This window comes from Rattus norvegicus, assembly GCF_036323735.1.
Source record: "Rattus norvegicus strain BN/NHsdMcwi chromosome Y unlocalized genomic scaffold, GRCr8 chrY_unlocalized_10, whole genome shotgun sequence".
In the NCBI taxonomy this organism is placed as follows: Eukaryota; Metazoa; Chordata; class Mammalia; order Rodentia; family Muridae; genus Rattus; species Rattus norvegicus.
This window is the reverse complement of record NW_026947368.1, coordinates 419,594-442,411: the sequence shown is the minus strand read 5'-3', so window position 1 is coordinate 442,411 and position 22,818 is coordinate 419,594.

Genomic DNA, 22,818 nt, shown 5'->3' with positions numbered 1-22,818 from the left:
CCCTGAGTGAGCACTTGATCTCTCCTATGAATCAAGCCTCCTTATACAATACCTTCCCCATGGCGATGGGATGACACTTATTCAACCAGTCTTACTTCCCTCTCCAGCGATGCACGAGAGATGCACCCTGAAGAGTCCTCAATCTCTCCGAGGATCTCCAGTCTCCAGTGTCCTGTAGTTGGCTGTACTTCAGGGTCCCTGTTCAGGTGCCACTTGTCCCCGCCAGCGGGGACCCAGTTATTCAGGGTCCCAATGGGGTGCTACACTTGGGCCTAAATGGGGGGGGGGCAAGAGAAGAATAAGACGAAGCAAAAGTTCTGTGGTCAGTGTCTCGTTCATTGAGAGAAATGTACAGCATTTAAAGCTGTGAGGCAGGAATAGAAGTGGGAATTGAAGCCTAGGGTGGGGGAGTTTGGGAAGTGCCCAAGGATATAAGGTGAATCTCTACATAGCAAGATATCCTCCTATAACAAAGAAGCAACAACTTTCGGGAACATGTTCTTTGAAAAGGTCGAACCCTTCTCAGGAATCTGCTCTCTGACGTCCGGTGTTTTGCTCATTCTGAAATATCCTGTCATTGCTCCCAGGGTCTTCCTGGGAGAGGCTCTTAGAGGAGTATGTGTGGCCAAGAGTCACGTAGCCCCTTTGAGCTAAACAGTCACAAAACTCTCCAGGCCCAAATCCAATATTGCTCACTATAAGAGTATGCATATGACTAATTTCTAGCCAGCAACATATGACCAGAGACCACAGTCAAAATGTGTGCCGTTTTTCTTCTTTATGTTTACCCTCCCTAGTACTGAAGATCAAATTCCTATATACTTAAATATAGTTTCTTTATTCAATATCAGGAATGTATGTGTAAAGTTACAATACCTGGTGTTGGGAATTGTTTTATTTTGGCTCCCAAAATGCCACACTTCCAGACATTAGAGTCCCTGAGAGCTACAACTGATAATAAAGAGTTGCCATAGCCAATAGCTGGGCAGAAAGTCAGAAAGCCAGGTCAAGGGATTGAGAGAGAGGGGAGGATGAAGAAAATGACCATGATCCAGTGTTAGAAGGATCAGAGTTAAGAGCTACAGGAGAGAAAGCAGCCAACAATGTAGGTGAAAAAGAATAGAACCCTACCAGAGAGTGGGGTGTTTCCCAGAAGGTAACAGGGCACCAAAGATAAAAGATAGATTTAAAAGGTGTTAAACCTGGCATGCTGGGTAGAAGGGAGATGGTAGTGAGAGAAAGAGTTTTTAATTAGCCCAAAACTCAGCATAGGACTTGTCTCTGTAAGACAGATTGTTAAAAATACAAGAGAACTACTTTGCTTATCACCCAGTGTGAGCAACTGTTCTTTGTTCTGCCCCTGTGATGTTTACTTAAGCCCCTACTTGTGCTTTCCACCCATCCTGTCCTACAGAGAGCATTCCAGGATACAGGCAGCCCAAACCTAAACAGAGATGTTTCAAATACATATGCTTCATCAATTCTGACAAACTTTTAAAAATAATGAGGACCTGAAGACCCGACCCTTCTCCTGATTTAGTAGCTCTGTTCCAAGAACCAGGGGGCCATAAAAACTTTTGACGTCCCCTTATCTCCTGGAGCCATAAAACAATCCTGTAATTTGCAGTACATTCTCCTTCGACATCTCCCCATCCCTTGAGGGTCACAGCCTCTGCCTTTAAATACTCTTTCTCCCAGCCTTTCGGGGTCGACACCCCTGTCTCCGGCGTGGGATATGTGTCGGCCAGGAGATCTCCATAATAGATCTCCATAATAAACCTCATCTTTGCTTATTACATCCAAAATGGTCTCTCTGTGTCTGGGGTCCGCGGTTTCCCAAGATTTGAGTAAAGGTCTCTCTGCATGGGATCTTTCAGTAGCTGTCAGGAAGATTAGAAATGTCCAGACATTGAGTGTGTGTGTGTGTGTATGTGTGTGTGTGTGTGTGTGTGTGTGTGTGTGTGTGTGTGTCTGTCTGTCTGTCTGTCTGTCTGTCTGTCCTTCATTCTCGAAACTAGAGAACACTTGGGCAGGTGCCATGCCTGTACTACAGAGCCAAAGATGTTTAATTGATTCACTACAGTCTCGTACATTGAGGTCCCAAGTGAGGGTCGCATTAACCTGAACACAATGGTTACACAGCCCACTCAACCAATGTACAGTTTATTCAGTTTCAACATCTTCTAAAGAAAAAGCAGGATAAAAGTTTTCCACTGTTTCTAGTTGTCACCAGAAGCTATTTCTCTAGCAATAGCACATCTTGTATCAAAGTGACCCGAACCTCTTTGCAGACTGAGAAATCTGTCAGCAGTCCAACTCTTAGGTGTATTAGAGGTGCTGCTGTCTAATTAACCTATAAACAAAGTTACATTCTCATGAGAAAATGACCCTGAAGTCCATGTCCTCAGGTTTACAGCTGATTTGGCAGACAGAGCACCAGGATCCTCTGCTTGAGGAAGTTGCCTCCTCTGTATCTCAGTGTGGTGAGGATAATTTTACCATCTTAGGGTGCACTGCAGGTGTCAAGCTAGGAGCAGCCACCTCATGACATATCTCTAAATTAAAGAAAAATAGTGCAACCCTAATCCCTAGAGAATGGCTGAGCAGACAGAGGGACCTTTGGCGCTGAATAGCCAGAGAAATGCTGCCCTCTGTGGATTAGCTGCCTACTTTTGGGCTCTCACAGGCAAGGGAAACGTCTTAATATTTACAGAAGATCCAGTCTTTTCCAATAGCTTGGTCTGTGCCCCAATTAACTTAGGAACACTTAGTAATTAAGTATTAGCAATTTGTTCCACATTTCAGCTACATAATTCACAATGCGTAAAATGGGAAAAATGAAAGGAAGTAAATTCTTAGTTATCTCAGATGTAAGAGTCAGGGACTTTAGAGAATTATACAACCTTTGTTGTGCAACTGAACCTTCAATAAGTTCCTCTTAAACCTTGAGTGTGGCCAAGCAAGACTGAGCCAGAAAGCAGCATTCTGGTTCACTTTTATACTAGAGTTAAGGACAATCATACACAATACACACAACAAATACAGAAATTTTCTTTTGTCCTCTCCTGCTCACATGGAATGTCATGGAGACAGAAACTCAGATGGTAAACTTCAGTCCAGACAAAGTAAGCCAATTAAAATAAGAACAATAATAAAGAAATCTGGTTTGGTGGCACAAACCTTTGCTGGGCAGACAGAGACACCATGTCCTCACTAGCCAGCCAGCCGAGCTTACCTGTCCTATTCCAAGTCAATGAAAACTCCTGTTTTATAAAAATGGTGGATGACACCTGAAGAGTAACACCTAATGTTTTCCTAAGGCCTCCACACATGCAAGCTCACATATGCAGACCCACAGGACCAAATTAGCCTATAAAAGGTTTTTCATCAGCCTGGAGGATAGCTCAATGGGTAAAGGTTCTTTTGTGGAAAAGCCTGATGTAATCAGTTCAATACCTGGGACATACACGGGAACCTGACTCGTACCAGACGCCCCTGACCTCCATGCTTTGGGGTTTCTCTGCTGCTCTGTATTGTAATGCTAACTGCAGTCCTGCAAGGCCTGCTTGTCCCAGAGACAAGAGAGTTCACATGGAGGCTCAGGTGATACTATGTAAACTTGTGTCTCCCCAACTTATTTCTGATAGGTGAATAAAGAGGCCAACAGTCGACAGCTGGGCAGAAGACACCCAGGCAGGGTTTAGCATCCCAGGACTTCTGGAATCAGAGAAGAACCACGAGTGGCAAAGTAGGTGAAGGGAGGTGGGTTGCCTAATTGGAGTTAAGAGCAACCCAGATGAAACACAGCAAATTATATAGTGAGAACATTAGCTAGAAAACAGATATAACAGCCAGAGGATCCATATCTGCCAAGCTCCTGTGCTGATTAAGGCTTAATTTAAACATAAAGCTTGTGGATGTCTTTTATCTGGGAACTAAGTGGTTAGAGACAGGGGAGAAACCCTGTGTTTGGATTAAATAATTTCTACAACATCTATACACACAACTCCTGTCACCCTACACATACAAATAATAAATGTAATATTTAAAAGGGGGATAAGGAACTTGACATCAACCATGAGGATCCAAGTTCTATCACTAAAACCCATGTGGTAGGAGGACGACCACCTCACTCCTTCTCTTCTGACGTCCATATATGCACACTAACACATATAGACATATGCACACAGTACGATAATGCATTAATTAACAGATTAATGAATTAATTAAATGTTTTCAAATCATCTGTTCTTGGCCCCCACTAACTTCTGTCTTGCGTTTACACAGCTCACTTCCCCACATCTGCCTCTCCTTCTCTCATGCCTGTCATGCTTGCATGTGTGTTTCCCCTCCCTTAGTGTCCATGCGTAAATCTATGTTCGCCTCTACATAAAACAGCTCTCATGACTAGACAGATGGTTCCCAGTTTAAAAGAATTTGCTGTGCCATCATAAGGCCTGGAGTCCAAATCCCTTCATCCTGCAATCACCAGTCACTGCAGCTGCCAGGAATCAGACAACATCCTCTTAAGCAGAAATAATGTAATACTGCCAGTAATTTGAAGAACACGCGTTTACAAATAAATGGCATAAATGCAAAATTTGTCTGTTTAAAATGAAGCTCACAAGAGTTAGGAACTGGGTCATGAATCAAAGGGAAATAAAAATTCTGGTTCCTTTTATACCATGTGAGACAATCAAGTATTCTTATCTCTGCAAACCTGTTCCTTCTCATTTGCCAAATTTAAATAGTACTTTGGGATGTTAAATGGGAAACCATTTAGCAAAGAGTCCAGGAGCATAGTCCAAACACAGTAATTTACCAACTATTATTAAATTTTGGAACAAATGTTAAAAAAGAAGTAGTGTTTCACATTCATTTTTTTTTTTTTTTGGTTCTTTTTTTCGGACCTGGGGACCGAACCCAGGGCCTTGCACTTCCTAGGTTCACATTCATTTTTAAGTGTTGGGCACAAGGCTTTCAATCCGATGACTTAATGTAGAGACTGAGATATAAAAGGAATTCCAAAACAAAATTTGCCGAGGGCAAATGCTAAGTAAAAATACACTCCAACTTGAGTACCAGAATATAACATTTAGGAAAACTCCTAGTACAAAATGGGAGAAAACATCACACTCAAGATAATAAGATACCTCTCATTCCTGAACAATTCCTGAGGTCTTCTAGGGTTTTCCTGTCTGAATAAAGGAAGCCCCGGTAAGTTCTCTAATCACCACAATTGCATTTCCAGTAGAACCTCAAAGCAACACCTAGGGAGGGAAAGGCCTCTGTAGCTTTCTCTTTCAACAACTCATTTTTATTTCATTCTAGACTTATGAGAAACTACTTAGAAAGTCAAAAAAATTTTGCCAAGGAACAAAATTCACTCAAAAAAATATGAATTCTATTTTATCTTTTGACAACAATAAAAAAATGTCAGAGAACAAGAAATGGTAACAAATCTTTAAACCAAGCACCCTGGAGACAGAGGTAAGTTGGCCGATCGCTTGACTGTAAAACCAGGCTGATCTATAGGCTACTCAGGAAAAGTTCTTGCATCACTGAAAAATCCAGCCTCCAGCAAAAGGGTAGGAGGCAGGAGAGAGGAGAGGGAGGGAGGGAGGGAGAGGAAGAGGAAGACGGAGAGAGAGAGGGAGAGAAGAACCAATTTTATTAAAAGGTTTGGATTATTTGTTTATATGTTTCTTTGTCTGGGGACTGCAGTGCAGAGAATTTTCTATCAAAAAAAAAGCAAGCAGAATTTATTTATGAAGTTTTCAGGCACATTCCCACAGCAGTAGCTATCCGCTTCACTGCTAAACTCTGTATAGCATAGAAGGATTGGATATGAAACTCCTCCAGTTTTCTTTCAAGCTGTAAACTGGAGGCAAGTACCATTTCATCACATGTGGTTCGGGGAATGAGAAAGACACGCAGGCTCTGATGAACTTTCCACTGTGTTTACTTTCTAAATGCTTATATACCCTTTCTGTTTTCATGTTCCCCTTATAACAAAAGCTTCTCTGACACTATTTCTATGTAGTTGTCTCTATCTCTTCACTACATGAGTACATGGTGCCCAGACTCTGCTGACTTCAATAGATACCAGAGAAAATTCGAGACTCACATCCCCACCCCCTCTGCCATTATGTTACTAGTCTTCACCCCAACTCAGTAGTGCACTATCAGAGGATTCTCACAGAGGTGTGTGGACAATCTAGTTTCTGATGGACAAGCTCTGTCCACATCACTTCCTCAATGACAACCCCTCAAACCCTAGTGTATGCATCCTAATTATGTGAAACAGCCAGTATGAACCCCCTGACCATTGCTTAGGGCAAATATTTAGGCAGGGCATCCCCTGATCTCAAGTGCATGGAAATTTGTCTACAGTACAGGTGGCTTTGGGTCTCTGTGAGTAATCCCTACTTAAAGGTGGACTTGTCACAAGAAAGAGACCAGAGCTGCATCTTACAATCCTTAGAACTTCATATCTTATCAATTACACTCTGGGTTGCGTGGTTTCAGTTGCCACATATTCAAGTTACCATTTTTGTTTGTTTGCTTGCTTGTTTCTAGTATGGACAGAGAGAGGTAGCAGTTCTACTGTGTTCTGTGTTTCAGATGTATGACTGGATGGTTGATTCTCTGTCTCTACTTCTGCAGTTACACCATCAGGTTGGCTTAGTACATTGAAATCTTCATTTTGTGGTTCAAAAATGACTTCTTCCCAATTCTAATTGTAGCATCAGAATCTCAGTACAAGTTTAGTTTATGCATAGTGTAGAATTTAACAGAAAACATATTGTTACCCTCAGTTTTAGAATTGAGACATAAAGCTTTGCTAATTTTCAGTTCCTGTTCTTGAGGCCATTGTGTTTGGGGAACATCATGTAACTACTAATTGCATGTCAACTTGGTCAGGCATGGGATGCCCAGGAGCTGACCAAACATTATATCTGAAGGTATCTGGAAGAGTGTCCTAAATCGCTTAGCATCCACACTGGTGGACAAACTGAAGCACATAACTGATCCTTTGTGTGTGTGTGTGTGTGTGTGTGTGTGTGTGTGTGTGTGATTGTCATTTTAACAGATCCTCAATAAGGTTCAGGATCAAAACGAGAACCAAGGAAAGTGACTGATGGTGCTGGAGAATAGGAAACATCCAATAGCCAGCAACATAGAAACTTCCCAGGACTCTGTGGACTGTGTGGATGACAGTGCACATCCTTTAAATCTACTCTCCAGGTTTCATCAAATGTTTGCTACAGTGAATGGTGTGAGCTTTGTCTAGTTTATTACCAGGTACAGATGGACTTCTTAGAAAACTGTCTTAGAAAACATTTAGACATGTGTAGAAATCAACAAGTAAAATTGAGTATTTTGAAAGACAGGAATCCTGTCAACGGAATGATGCAAGCCCAGTGTCTGCTTCCTCCACGTAGTTCTCCTTTCCTTCACCTTTATCTTTGCCTATCTTTGAAGAGTGACCTACAGCAAGTAGCTTGCCTTCCAAAGCCTCTGAATTATAGATCCATAAAGGAAATCAATGAATTTTAAATTTCAAGAAATAAGTATTAGAGTTCTTAAAGAAATATAACCAATTGTATATGTCTCTCTCTGTCTCTATGCTCTGTATACACAGTCATATGGTGCACAATGTTTTTGTCTATAGTCTATTTCACACTAAGGCTACAAAACTGCCGAGGAACAGCTTTCTCTGTTTTTATTCCAGCCCTTGACTTACATGTGGCTCTCTATGTGTGTCTACTTGTCTAGCCAGTGTTATGTTTGAAAGAAATCTCAAAAGTGAAGATCTCACAGTTGAGATTCTAGTCAGCCTAACAGTCTGAGAATAAAAAATGTCACTGACAGATCAATCCCCCAAATCAAGCTCGGAATCAACCTTCATCTTTATTCCTCATTCTATTCAGCCACCAAGTCACCGGCTGTCACACACACACACACACACACACACACACACACAGAGAGAGAGAGAGAGAGAGAGAGAGAGAGGTGAATAAATAATATTTTTTTGTAAAGACTCAAATGTCATAATCCCTAAGAATGAATCTTAGCCTCTAGTCAGTGTTGCAGAACAGAAGGCAGAAGCAGGCCATTCAAAAGGAGCAGCAGGCCAAGTCTTCAGCAAGCTAGTATGTTTCTAAGTAGGTGTGTCCTAAGGCAAAACAAGTTTGGAACCTGGGTGAGTCTGAACAAATGGACCATCAAAGGTTTATTTGATAACTTGATGCAGACATTTGCAGACTTGGAGCAGAATTAATGATAATGTTGGCATTCATTCTACACTCCGCCCAACAGTTACCTAGCAACAGACAGGTAGGCTTTGCTTGCTATAAAAGGTACTATTTGGACTCTCTTCCATTCTCTGATTCTCTAACCTCCATATTCTCCCTGACCACTTTCACTTTTCTCTTCTTCCCCTCCCCCATCTCTCTTCACATGTTCGAGCCAGCTTCCTCTCCTCTCCTCTCCTCTCTCTCTCTCTCTCTCTCTCTCTCTCTCTCTCTCTCTCTCTCTCTCTCTATTTCCCTCCCCCACTCAGTCTTTTAGTCTTTCTCCCTGAAAGATCCCAGCTGGAGTCTCAGGATGGTGCACCCCAAACACCGATTCCGGACGAGCCCCAAAATGAATTTCCTACACAGAGAGACTCTTATTCAAGTCTTGGGAAATCATGGACCCCAACCACAGAGAGATCATTTTGGATGTAATAAGCAAAGGCGAGGTTTATTATGGAGACCTCTTACAGAGAACTCTGGGCCGACATGTATCCCGTGCAAGAGACAGTTGTGTTGACCCCGAAATTTAAAAGTCAGTGGTTTATATAGGGAAAGCTAGGGGGTTTGGCGCGGTTACACACAATTTCCTAATTTTTGCCATGGCTATAAGAGATTGGCTCTTTCAAACAGACAACACAGCAGAACAGTACGTGCTGACTGGGGCGTACAGGATTTTAGAAGCTAGGGGAATATCAGGGTTTCAAAGATATCTGGTTAAGGTGTGACTCTGAGTAAGCTGGAGGAGGTGCCCTTCTGTATCTTAGTGGCCCTTCAGACTTGGCTGTAGGTCAGACCCCGCCCTGTCTGGATTTTGAAACTTATTCTTTTAATTTTATATTGTAAACCTTTAATCTGTATAATTTTCTTTTCATTCCCCTCTTTTTCTATTAAGTAATTCTAATCTTTGAATTTCCTTACCAAATCTCGTATTTGGTCTCACCAGTTGTCCTAACTGACTGGTACTGTTGTCTCAGTACCATTAACCGCACAGCACCCACTCGATTTTTAGCAAAAGTAATTAACCTGTTTGTCATGCAGGGCCAAAAACTAAAGTCAAGAAAATTACTAGTAATGGCCCAGATATAGCAGAGAGTAGGGTAGTCATCAAGGGAGACCGAGTGAACCAAGACTCAAACCAACCTTGCTGAGCGTCTCTATCTTTTTGTAGGAGTCAAGCCTATTAACTAGTTTCTTTAACACACATGGACCTATAATCAGAAGCAGAAACAAAACTAAGAAGGGTCACATAAGGGAAGATATCAGAGTAGTCATCCAAGGAGATCTACTAAACTCCCTCTCGAACCATCCCTGATGTGTTTCTTTGTCTTTTGTCTAACCTTTTTCTAAGTTTATTCATGGAGTCTTTAATTATTCCTGAATGGTCTGTATAGAAGCAACATTTTTCTTTTAGTGTAGCACACAGACTCCTTCTTTAAGTAATATCAAGTCTAATCTCCTATTTTGAAGGACTACCTCTGAGAGGGAGGTTAGGTATTCTTGGAGGTCAGCTAAAAAGTCTTTTACTCTTTTTATATCTGAGTCAATGGCAGTTCTGAATTCTCTATAAGCCTTGTATTGTAGGGCAACAGCAGATGTCTTTTTGCTGCCCTTGCAGCACCTAGTTAGTCTTAAATAATTCTCAACTCTTTTTTGTCTTATTAAGTCTTTAGCATCAGGATTCTAATGTGGACACTATCTAAACCTATACACCAAGGTCATGACTAGCTTTCAGAATTTCTAAACTTATAGACTGTGATCCCTGAGGCACAATCCCAAGAAGTCTTAGAAGTATTTACATATGTAATATTACATCACTTGTAATAGAAATTAAGCCTATTCGCACACCTATCCCGATGGAACCAAGGGCAAACAAGCTGAGTGTCCCTCTAGGTCCCAGCTCTCAGCCCCAACAGCTTGTATGCGGCTGGTGAGGGCTGAGAATTGACAGCTGTCTGGGTGGTCAGCAGCACCAGGTATGGTCCTTTTCAGTGAGGCTCGAATATCTGGGTTTGGTACCATCGTATATAGCCGAGTCTCTGATCTGGAACTGATGAGATCTCCCGGGGGTCCCCAGGGCATAGGCTGTTGTCAGCTGTGAGCAGATTTCTTTCTGTATCACCTGTAGGTCTTTTGCCTGGCATATAAATCATTATTACCATGACATGTTGTTTCAATAACATCATCTAATATAGTCAGAGGAGCTGAGCTCCCCATATAAGATCTCAAAGGGGATAAGGCTGATCTGGAAGGGATATTTCTTGCTCTGAAGAGAGCAAGAGGGAAGGAGTACCACCCAGTCTGTGCCAGTCTCCATGGTCAATTTGATAAGGGTCTCTTTTAGAGTTTTATTTATTTATTCTATCTGTCTTGAACTTTGAGGTCTGTCAATATAATGTAATTTCTAATAGGCCTCTAAATACTTGGCCACACCCTGGCTTACCTTGGCAATGAAAGTAGGGCCATTGTCCGACCAGATTACCTTGGGCATTCCAAATCAGAGGAAGATTTCTTCCAGTATCTTCTTGATGATTGTAGAGGCCGTCTCTTGTTTGGTGAGGAAAGTTTCTGTCTATTCCTGAAAAGGTTTCTACAAGCACTAGGAGATACTCGTGACCATATTTTCTTGGTTTTATCTCAGTGAAGTTCACTTTGACTTCAACTCTAAACTCTCTAGGTCTCTTTGTCTTATTTGTTTGTTAAGTATTTACTTATTGACATCTCTTATATTTTTATTGCCTCTCTGGCTAGAATCTTAAAGTCTATTATATATAACTTAAGTAATTGGACAAGATTCTTACCTAGGTGAGTACACTTTTGTATTTGGCAAAGTGAGTTTTTCTTTGTTCTCTGGGAAGTATAGTTTTCCCCTAAAGTGTATCGTTGTCCTTTTATCTTTTAAACATTTTGGGCCTTTTCTAACTGAGGCCATCCCTTATTCCGATCCTAGTTCTCAGTGGCTCTCTCTTGTAGGCCTGTATCCAGGGTAGGCTCTTGTATAGCCATTTCTTGAGCCAGTTTATCTGTTTTGTTACTGCCCCATGACACTGAATCTCTTCCTTTTTGATGTTTTGGGCAATGAATAATACTCACAGTTGTTGGCTTCACCAGGGCATCCAAGTGATGGTAAAGGCATCTGGAGCACTGATGTGCTGGGGTTTGGGGTTCAGCCATCCCAGATGACATTGTGTTGTCTACCATGGCAGCACCCACTATCTCTGACTTTCATGAAGAGAACTGTTCCTGTCCGTAGACAAGGTAGCCTCGGCTTTCAGCAGGGGTCAATCATCCAGTAGCAGAGGTCTTTTCTCTTCCCATGGGCTTTGGTCAGTGCTTGACACTCGTGCTGTGGTGGCTCCAGGTCCGGATTGGGCAGAAAGGTGACCAGATCGCACCCAACAGGTGGAGAATCTAGTCCATGGCAGCTGTCCAGTCGTCCCATCCTCTGGGACATTTTATTTAAAGGCAAAACATCAGCCACTCTAATGTGTTTAAGTTTAAGTCCTGGATTGGGTGATTATTGTCAGAGGCCAGCTGGCAGGAATGCTGTGTTCTAGGCAGAACAGCTCTAAGCCACAAATCTCCCAGCATCAGGTACTGGTGCACTGAGATAGGTCTTAAGCTCCACATACACAGTCTGTAGATATGCATACACATGGCCCCACCCAGCCATTTCAGCCCATGTAAGCCATTTTGGAGAGCAAATTTCTCATGAGCAAGGGATGGGGGTAGTCATGGATGACCATGAACTAGTGGGTTACCGGGCCCATGCCAAGGTCCACTGTTCTTTGGGAAGTCTATAAATATTGTTTGTTGTCAGTAGGCACTGTACCCAAGGTCTTTGTATACTGGCTCAGTGGGGCATAGGAGCACAGAGTGTTGGGTTCCTGTGTCCACAAAACAACTGGATGGGCTTCTCCTCTATCTCTGTGTATAGCCAGCACTCTAGGACCAAGAGGCTCTCTAGTGGCCCCTCTTGTTCTTCTTGGGGCAGTCCTGACCCAGTATCCTTTTCTTTGTAATAAGCACAATGATTTTTAGCCAAGAATTCAGTTCTGTTACCAGGTACTATCTTCTTAGGTTTTCTAACTACTGTGGCAAGTATATGTTCCTCTCTTGTCTTTTATCTCTCTTTAGCTCTCTAACTTCTTTTTTTTTGTCTCTTTTTTTTTTCTGGCTTCCTTTTCTTTTTACCCACTTTCTTTCGTTTTTTTTTTTTTTTTTGTTGTTGTTTTTTTTTGTTTCTCTGTTTAACCTTACTTTCTCTGTAACTTATACTAACTCTCAGCAACTTAAATAACTCTCTCAGTGACTTAGCTTAACCCTTCAAGTTTCTGTAACTTTCTCTTTATGCCTTTTTCTTATCTTAGCCAGATTGGTGGGGTATTTTTTATCCCCTTGTAGATACACCCTTGGAGTCTGGTGGCAGACCTGGAGCACTCCCTACCTTCAGGCGTCTGAAGATAGCAGGCAGAAGTGTGGGCCTTCCATCCGTGTCTGGAACATTTTTTTCTGGTCTCTTGTAGGATTGTGTCTTTCCTTGGTGCTAAAGAAGACCTGTAACAGTTACTAACAAGAATCTCAAATGGGATGGTGAGAAAACAAGAGAATCTTTAGAATAGAGGTTCACTGAAGAGGGCAAATAGCATTTAGTCACACAGCTAAGCTAGGAGGCTTTCTTGGGACAAACAGGCCTTGTGTCTGTGAAACAGAAAAGTGAGCAGAGGGGCAGCCTGTTTGTTACCAGCTGTCTCTCTGGACATAAATTTGCCCTCAAGGAATATCTCTCTTCAGTGTGAGCTTGGTGGCTTTGATTCTCAAGAGAACCAGCATCCAAATGACACTAGGCTTCTAGTAACAACTAATAACAACAGGATGGAGAGATGGTTAGAACCTGGGTGCTAGATACTAAGCAGCTGACAAAAGAATTGTTACCAGTTCACCTGGGGCTTCATGTCTCTTCTATCTAAAAAAGAAGTTGTTAATACTATAGTACCAACCTTAAATAAAAAAAAAATTTATATCTCTTTCTATGTCTCTGAATACCAGGACTGCAGTAGTAGTACTTCACCAAGCTGTCTCACTTGGTTAAAGGCCCATGGAAAAGAAAACATTAAAATTTGACTGGGAAAACAAAGTTTTTCACAGTATGATTTTTTGAAACTATTTTAGGGACTTCTCTGACCTCCAACCTGGGGCATCTCTCCTTAGGGGAGGAGGCTCAAGAGAAAAGCTAAAACTCCTGGCAGAAAACAATTTCTCTCAAACAAATTAATTTTAACTTTTAACTTAAGCACCAAGAGGATCAAGTAAAATCATTGATGAAAGAGCAAACAGTTTCATGATTTCAAACACAGTCATCAGTCCAAGTTTTCAAACACAGTTGTCAGTCCAAATTAGAAAACAAAACAAAAGCCAAAAAGATTCTAGACAATAGCACAGAAAACAAACCAGACAAACAAGACCAAGACAAAGCATCCTAAAACCAATTTCCACAGATGCCTGGTACTTTTAGTACCTCGTCCAAACTGCAGCTTAACCTTAGCTGCTTCTGGGATGAGACGGACCATCTCATTTTACCTCCCAACAGAATTCCAGAGTGTCCTCTTGTCCTAAAATCCGTCCAATGGTCCACCATAAAAAAAGGGGTTATCAAAGTCTGCCCCATGGCAAAGAAAAAGAACACCAAACACATAAACAGAATACAGACAACAGACACTAATAAGTCCAATCACACTTGTCCGCACCTATACTTAAATAAGCAGCTGAATGTGACCTCCGAAAAAATGGGATTTTTTTCCGCTCCCATCTAGGTAAAAGGAGCATTCCGACTCCTCTGTTCCAGAAAACCACAATCAGGTCCTCATGACTGCCCACAGCCAGGCTCTCTCAACTGTCCTCCACCCATGAAACGTCTTCCAGGGGCCGCACCTTGCGGACCCAGGGGCATCCCGCACTTGCACAGCCGGAAGATAGTTACGGATCACTAAAGCAGCTGCACAAAGTCGGATTCTACTTCCACTCTCAAGCACTGACTGGAGTAAGATTCCACTTTACTCTCTAAGCGCCGTCTCTAAGAGTGAGATTCCCGATCTGTACCAACACGCACATGTGCACACATAAACATGGCGGAACCAAAACAGACAAACACAGACTGACCAATGCAGCACCGCTCACACAGAAACACTCAGACAAAAATCCAACTCACCTCCAAGGGGTCTTCGGAGTCTGAGGTGGACGCAAAGATCCCAGACGAGCCCCCAAATAAAAGATGCTACGCAGAGAGACTCTTATTCAAGCAAATAATAATAATAATAATAATAATAATAATAATAATAATAATAATAATAAGTAATAAGCAAAGGCGAGGTTTATTATGGAGACCTACTATAGAGAACTCTGGGCCGACATGTATCCTGCGTAAGAGACAGAGGTGTTGACCCAGAAATTTAAAAGTGAGGGGGTTATATAGGGAAAGCTAGGGGCTTTGGTGTGGTTACACACAATTGGCTAATTTTTGCCGTGGCTATAAGTGATTGGCTCTTTCAAACAGACAACACAGCAGAAGAGTACGTGCTGACTGGGGCGTAGAGGATTTTAGAAGCTAGGGGCTTATCAGGGTTTGAAAGAGGTCTGGTTAAGGTGTGACTCTGAATAAGCTGGGGGAGGTGCCCTTCTGTTTCTTAGTGGCCCGTCACTCTTGGCCATAGGTCAGGCCCCACCATGTCTGGATTTTGAAACTTATTCTTTTTATTTTATATTTTAAACCTTAAATCTGTATAATTTTCTTTTCTCTCCCCTCTTCCGCTCTCTCTCCATCTCCTCCTTTTCTCTGCCTGTACTCCGATCTCATCTCCCCTTCCCATGCCCCTAAATAAACTTTATTCTATACTAGTCCCCATCTAATGACTGGTGTCTGGATGTGCAGGGGAGGATGCCTCAGCATGGGCCGGCTGAGGTATCCCCTCCAGTACACTCTTTAAATCATAAATTTGGCTTTTTTGACCAAGCCAGGTCAGTCATTCAACAGGTTCTCCAGGACAGGAGTGAGGATTACAAAGGAAAAGACAATTAGGCAACATTTAATATTACATTCTGAGGCTGAAGTAGCTTTAATTTTCTCAGTCTGCTTTTATGTCACTTTAATTACATGCAGAATGATCACATCAATTCTGAGTCGAGGTGATAAACAAAATCCTGTAAACCCTTTTTGGGGACTAATCAGGATGACTAATACAAAAGGACTGCCATACAAGCTTCAGCTGACCCTGCTCTGAGCTTTGCATTAACTCAAATGTAAATGTTCTTAATCAGGGTCTATTTTCTTAGTTCAAACCCAAAGTAAGATTTCTGCCCCAGGATTTTTCTTTTGTTCTGATAATGTGAGATTCCTGCTAAGTGTCTAGAAGCAAGTAGCAACAGAAAGGTTCTCTACACTTTTTATAAAACACATCAATTCTAACAGTTGGAACTGTGCTGTATGGAAAGTTAGAGAAGCTTGAGTGATGCAAGCAGGAAACAAAACATTGTCATACTTCAGTGAAACCTCACTCTCCAGTACTGAGGAGGACCTGAGCTACAGTGTCCATAGCAGTAATTTCTCAATGATAGGGAGACACTTTATCATTGGTTATCTCCTTATTTTAAACTGTCATGTTTTTTTTTCAGGATACGCACATGATATTTATTTATTCGATTGTCAGTTTTTATGTATTTAATGTGTGTGGGTATTTTGTCTGCATTATGTGGTGTCCACATGAATGCCTGATGCTTAGAAAGCCAAAGAAGGTGTCAGAGCATTTTGGTTGTGAGTTCACAGTTACTTGTTAGAATTGAACTTGGGTCCTTTGTGAGAACAGCCAATGCTCTGAACCACTGAGCCAATCTCCCTGGTTAAGCCATCCATAAATAGGAGTTGGAAGTGCCATTTCCACATCTAGATACTAGGATAAAGAGTTCCAACAATATATCCCTTGTATGTGTGTCCAGAACCTTCCAGGGGTATCTGAAAAGATCTTCCCAGTTCAGGCCCAATACCTCTGAGACTTTCGCATGGTAACCCCAGCTTTAGTCACCTTGATGGTGGCCTGAGCCGTTCAAAATGAAAGCAGTAAAAAGTTCTTAAGAAGCCATGGTTTTTTGTTTAGCTTTTGGTTATTAGCGTCTTTGATGAAAAGCTGGATTATAGGAAAAAGTTTTTGAACATGAATTTGGGATCATAGAATTCACATCCAACAACTGGCCTCAGAGCTGGAGAGTGGAGACTCAGAAGGTATTTGAGAACTGTCTAAAGCTACATCTCCTTTCCCCTTGCAACTGCAAGAGCAGGAGAGACCATTTTCTGAGTTGTACTGTTTTGTATTGCACTGGGCTTGGTAATGAGAAAGCGCAATGCGTCCCTTTGTAGCCTCAGAATCCAGGCTCTCCTATGTCAGTTACCCAAGTTTCAGGAGGGCACATGTGCACTGCCACAGTTCTAGCAGGAAATTGAAGACTTCTGTATTCTGTTGTCTTCCTCATGGGCTGAGGTTCCATGTCAATAGCATCTTTCAAGGCTGTTCCTCTGCAGCTCCGAAACCTTTTTTTTTTTAAATGTAAAGCAAGATTATTTTGCCTATTAAGTAGAGTTCTTAAACTACCACAACTTGGTAAACAATATGAATTTGTATAAGTCATCTTAAAAGCCTGAGGTTTGCTTTCACTGTTCTTGTTTATTAATGAGTTGTTAAAAAGATGCAGCCTATTCTAACAGGACAAATATTTTTTAACAATTTCATGTTGAGTTAATGAAGGCTCACAAATGAGCAATAATCCTCAATGAGGAAAACAAAAAGCTGTTGTCTACAAGGGACAGTGCACACACACAAACAAAAAGAACTGTCTAAAAATAATTAACTTATCTCGAACACATGGGCACTGGAGAAAATTTCCTGAACAAAACACCAATGGCTTATGCTCTAAGATCAAGAAGTGACAAATGGGATCTCATAAAACTGCAAAGCTTCTGTAAGGCAAAGGACACTGTGGTTAGGACAAAACGGCAACCAACAGATTGGGAAAAGATCTTTACCAATCCTACAACAGATAGAGTCCTTATATCCAAAAGATACAAAGAACTGAAGAAGTTAGACCGCAGGGAAACAAATAACCCTATTAAAAAATGGGGTTCAGAGCTAAACAAAGAATTCACAGCTGAGGAATGCCGAATGGCTGAGAAACACCTAAAGAAATGTTCAACATCTTTAGTCATAAGGGAAATGCAAATCAAAACAACCCTGAGATTTCACCTCACACCAGTGCGATTGGCTAAGATCAAAAACTCAGGTGACAGCAGATGCTGGCGAGGATGTGGAGAAAGAGGAACACTCCTCCATTGTTGGTGGGATTGCAGACTGGTAAAACCATTCTGGAAATCAGTCTGGAGGTTCCTCAGAAAATTGGACATTGAACTGCCTGAGGATCCAGCTATACCTCTCTTGGGCATATACCCAAAAGATGCCTCAACATATAAAAGAGACACATGCTCCACTATGTTCATCGCAGCCTTATTTATAATAGCCAGAAGCTGGAAAGAACCCAGATGCCCTTCAACAGAGGAATGGATACAGAAAATGTGGTACATCTACACAATGGAATATTACTCAGCTATCAAAAACAATGAGTTTATGAAATTCGTAGGCAAATGGTTGGAACTGGAAAATATCATCCTGTGGGAGCTAACCCAATCACAGAAAGACACACATGGTATGCACTCATTGATAAGTGGTTATTGGCCCAAATGCTTGAATAACCTAGATCCCTAGAACAAAGGAAACTCAAGAAGGATGATCAAAATGTGAATGCTTCACTCCTTCTTTAAATGAGGAAAAAGAATACCCTTGGCAGGGAAGGGAGAGGCTAAGATTAAAACAGAGACTGAAGGAACACCCATTCAGAGCCTGCCCCACATGTGGCCCATACATATACAGCCACCCAATTAGACAAGATGGATGAAGCAAAGAATTGCAGACCGACAGGAGCCGGATGTAGATCGCTCCTGAGAGACACAGCCAGAATACAGCAAATACAGAGGCGAATGCCAGCAGCAAACCACTGAACTGAGAATAGGTCCCCTATTGAAGGAAACAGAGAACATACTGGAAGAACTTGAAGGGGCTCGGGACCCCATATGTACAACAATGCTAAGCAACCAGAGCTTCCAGGGACTAAGCCACTACCTAAAGACTATACATGGACTGACCCTGGACTCTGACCCCATAGGTAGCAATGAATATCCTAGTAAGAGCACCAGAGGAAGGGGAAGCCCTGGGTCCTGCTAAGACTGAACCCCCTGTGAACTAGACTATGGGGGGAGGGCGGCAATGGGGGGAGGGTCGGGAGGGGAACACCCATAAGGAAGGGGAGGGGGGAGGGGGATGTTTGCCCGGAAACCGGGAAAGGGAATAACATTTGAAATGTATATAAGAAATACTCAAGTTAATAAAAAAAAAAAAGCGTGACAAGAGAGTATCAGGATATTGTGACACTGTCCTCCCATTAGAAACATGGAAGTGTTGACAATCACAGGTTGTGGTATCATGTCTGAACTTTGACACCCAGCTAGGCAAAGGTTAACCTGTCAGTTAGCTTCCTGAGTACCATCCACAAGACAAGGGTAGGCTCAGATGATGGAACGTTGAAGATAGCTGCTATTCATTGTGAGCTACTTTTCAGGGTAAGTGGAAGACCATTTATCCTCTTGTGACATTGGAGATCAGAGTAATGAATGGGGACAGAGAGGACAAATCTGTGTTTTGTTTTGTTTTGTTTTCTGGACAACCATAACTACATTTTCTAGGCTAAGGATTTGCACATGGAAGTCTAGTGTCTCACATTGGTATATACCAATCTTGTATGATCTCAATAGCACAACTGGTTCCAGGCTTCTTTCTTAGTTACTGGGATTTACAGGCAGTCATTTATGTCTTGTCTCCTAGATTCACAAATTATTTTCTGGCTTCATATACACAAGGCATATTTTTACACTCTGTCTCTCTGTGTATGTGTCTTTCTCTGTCTTTCAGTCTCATCTCTCTTTCTCCTTCTGTCTGCCTCTCTTTCCTGTTTTTCCGCTTTCCTACAACAATCTTTACTAATGATAATATATTTCATTTCAGTTCATGCACTTTATTCTCTCATAAACTCCAGTGTGATCTAAAATTGCTGTCTACTGCAGAACCACAATTAAAAATATAACTGTTGTCCAAATCTACTAGACTAGAATTTTAACCACTGAGAAGATGTAGAATATCAACAGCTCCCAACAAGCCTAGGATCATGTATGGAAGGAAAATTTTCAGAGATAAAAGAAATGCATGCCAGGATGACCATGGCTTCTCTTTACAGGGACTACCAGCATCAGGAGAAAGGTAACATGGGGCTTTAATAAACATGCATCGTGTAACAATATCTAGTCTCTTCCCTTATGTTACACTTCCCTGTCTGTATTTTCCTAATGGCTGTTGTATATAAATGTAGTAGTTACTGCCTTTCAGGAGTATAGACGTTGTCACATGTGGCCCCCAAATGAAGAATTTGATTTTTCTTCCCTGGCTGAAGCTCCTTGCCAATGATCTACAACAACATTTCCCCCTATGACTTCTGCTTTCTTTTGTGTGTGAGTGTCTGTGTGTGTGTGTGTGTGTGTGTGTGTGTGTGTGTGTGTGTATCTGTCTGTCTGTCTGTCTTTCTGTCTTTGTCTCTGTCAGTCTGTTTCTTCCAGATGATACCTCTCTATACTTCAGTTTCACTTCTTAATTGCTCATTCCAAGATTGACCCATCATGCTTTCTCTGAGTGTTTGCTTTTGATGACTCAAATTACACATATGTTAATCAGTGCACCTGTAGCCACAACAGTGAACCATTGATCACATCATAACCACCCTCACGGCTAAGAAAAGCTATTTTTGAGCCTCTGAGGGAAGTTTTTATCAGAATTTAAAACTTTTCTGTATTTTTTACTCCCCTATCCAAACTGTTGTAGTTTGTGGATCTTCCCCAAGTCTTTGCTTAATTGTATTTATCTATGTTCCTGGCCTACTGGGAAGACATCATCCCAACCCTCCAATATTACTAATCAGGAGGAATAGATGAAGAAATTGGAGAAATTGGTCATTTATCTACAGAAGATGTCCCTGAGATGGATTAACTGTGTCGAATCATCGCATCACTGACAAGCATTCTGAACTATGTTCTCAGTTTATTTTCTTCTTTGTCATTTTGAGTGTGCTACCTAAGGTGGTGAGGACCATTTGTGGGCTGTGTTTGAGAATTGACTCTTCACTATTCATGCATGAAGGTGGTAAAAAATACAATAGATCAGTGATATCTCTGGGTTAGAAGGATAGTGATAGAATGTCTTCCTTTGTGTCTCAGGCAAAGATCCTTGAAAGGGCAACTTGGCTTGTTGATTTGGAGAAGAGTTAGTTAATGGGTAGGTATGTGCTGTTGAAGGGGACTCTCTTCTGGATACTCTAGAGTATGCTGGAATTTCCATGGTATTCTCTGTGATGTCACTAGTTTTATGGAAACAGAAACTGCCCTTGTGGTATTTAGTTAGTACTTATTGGTTTACGCACACAAATATTTTTGAGGATGATCAAGCTATTTACAGAGAAAACAGAAAGCATGGAGAGACAAAAGAAAGAGAAAGAAAAAATTAAAATACTTTCTTGTTACAGAAATGGAAAGAATAATTATCTTGTGGTAAATGGCGAGTTAGGGCACTTGGCTGGTTCTGAGGAGCTTCCTAGAGGAGGTGCTCTTGGCTCTGGCCTTGTAGGAGTACGACTTATGATCTGAGGGCTCTGGATTCCTAATGAAGAGAACCAGTTTCAGGAATATCTGATCATTTTTTGGCAGAGAACCAGGAATTGTCAAGCATGCAGCTGGTCTACTATGAGTTTCTTACTTTCATTCTGAATGAGCAAGAATTCCAAGAAGAGTCACAGGAATAAAAATTTTGACTCTCAGTGTAGAGTATTGAATTTTATCTTCAGAGGTATCCTGGACATGCCATTGGAATTTTATGACAAGTGCTTCTACCCTTGACATGCATCAATATCTCTGACTCTTTGTCTTGGATATACATGATTAAGGATTGGGTGTCCTAAACACTAATGACTCCAGGACTTACCTGCATCCCATCAGATATGTACTGAAAATGTCCTCCATTTCTTCATGTCTTGGCCAGATTTTGTTGTTAAGGGCCAGGGGGACTGCAGAAGGAAGTGAGGCGTATGTCTATCGATCATGGTTGGGAGAAAGAAAATAGCTAATAGATCCAGCTTGACTAGAGCTTTCCTCCTCTATCAGTGCTTCCACGTGTCTGTAGACTTCCCCTTTTGTCATGCTTTATTGGGGAATTTGCATTTTTTCTCCTGTGTCTGGGCTACTACTATGCATGTTCCTTTGTGTTTATCTACAGGGTCTCCAGGGAAGGCATCATCCCAACCTTCCAGCATCAGTGAGCAAGTGCAACAGATTAAGAAGTTTGTAGAAATTGACTAAGGAGCTCCAGAAGATGACATGTGAGTTGGAAAATTCTCGTGCATAGGTAACCATTGCACCAACAGCATTTGAAGAGAAGTAGTCATTGTACCCACTTCTTTGTAGACAGTCCTGACCCCTGTGTGATAACCTCAGTTTTCTCAGACCACAGGAAAATGCAACTGTAATGTCCTCATGTACAAATTAATTTTCTTATGTTCCTCTCAGAATCACAACATAAAGAAAGGATAGTAGTGTGATAGGAAGCTATTTTATTTCTCAGAAATGCAGAAGCAGTGGTTTGAATAACTGTCTTGGGTTACGGAAAGTAATGTGTGAGCTCTCATCATGGATTTTAATAGACAGAGAATGTATTTTCTGTCCTCAGACACACAGAAAGTTGGTAAGCTACAGAAGCATAGTAACTTAAACTTAGATAAGTAAACTTTTATTTTTTTATTTAAAGTTTTATTTTATTTGTTTTCAATGAGTATCTGTAACTCTCAGACACAACAGAAGTGGAAGTTTAATGCCATTATACATGGTTTTATGCCACTATGATTTTGCTGGTAGTTGAACTCAGGACCTATGGAAAAACAGTTAGGACTCTTAAATGCTGAATCATCTCACCAGTCTAAATTACTTTTGACGATGATGGTGATGAAGATGATGATGATGATGATGATTACCATTATTATTATTATACTTAAACTCTAAAGGGATCAAGATTTCCCCTCCTCCAAAGCTCTTTCCCCTCTCCTGTCTCAAGATATCCTACAATAAAGAAGATACCATCACAGCTTCCCATCCTCCCCAGCACTGAAGAAAGAAAAGTTTTACTTTGTCATGGTTATGGACATATTCTTGTTTACTGGGCTCAGAGCTTCAGATCTGATGGAGGGAGACTATGGAAATGGAATCTCCTTTGGAGGAATCTGCTTACCTTGTAGGAATGGGGAAACAGTGAGCAAAAGTAAGATGTTGTTCCACGAC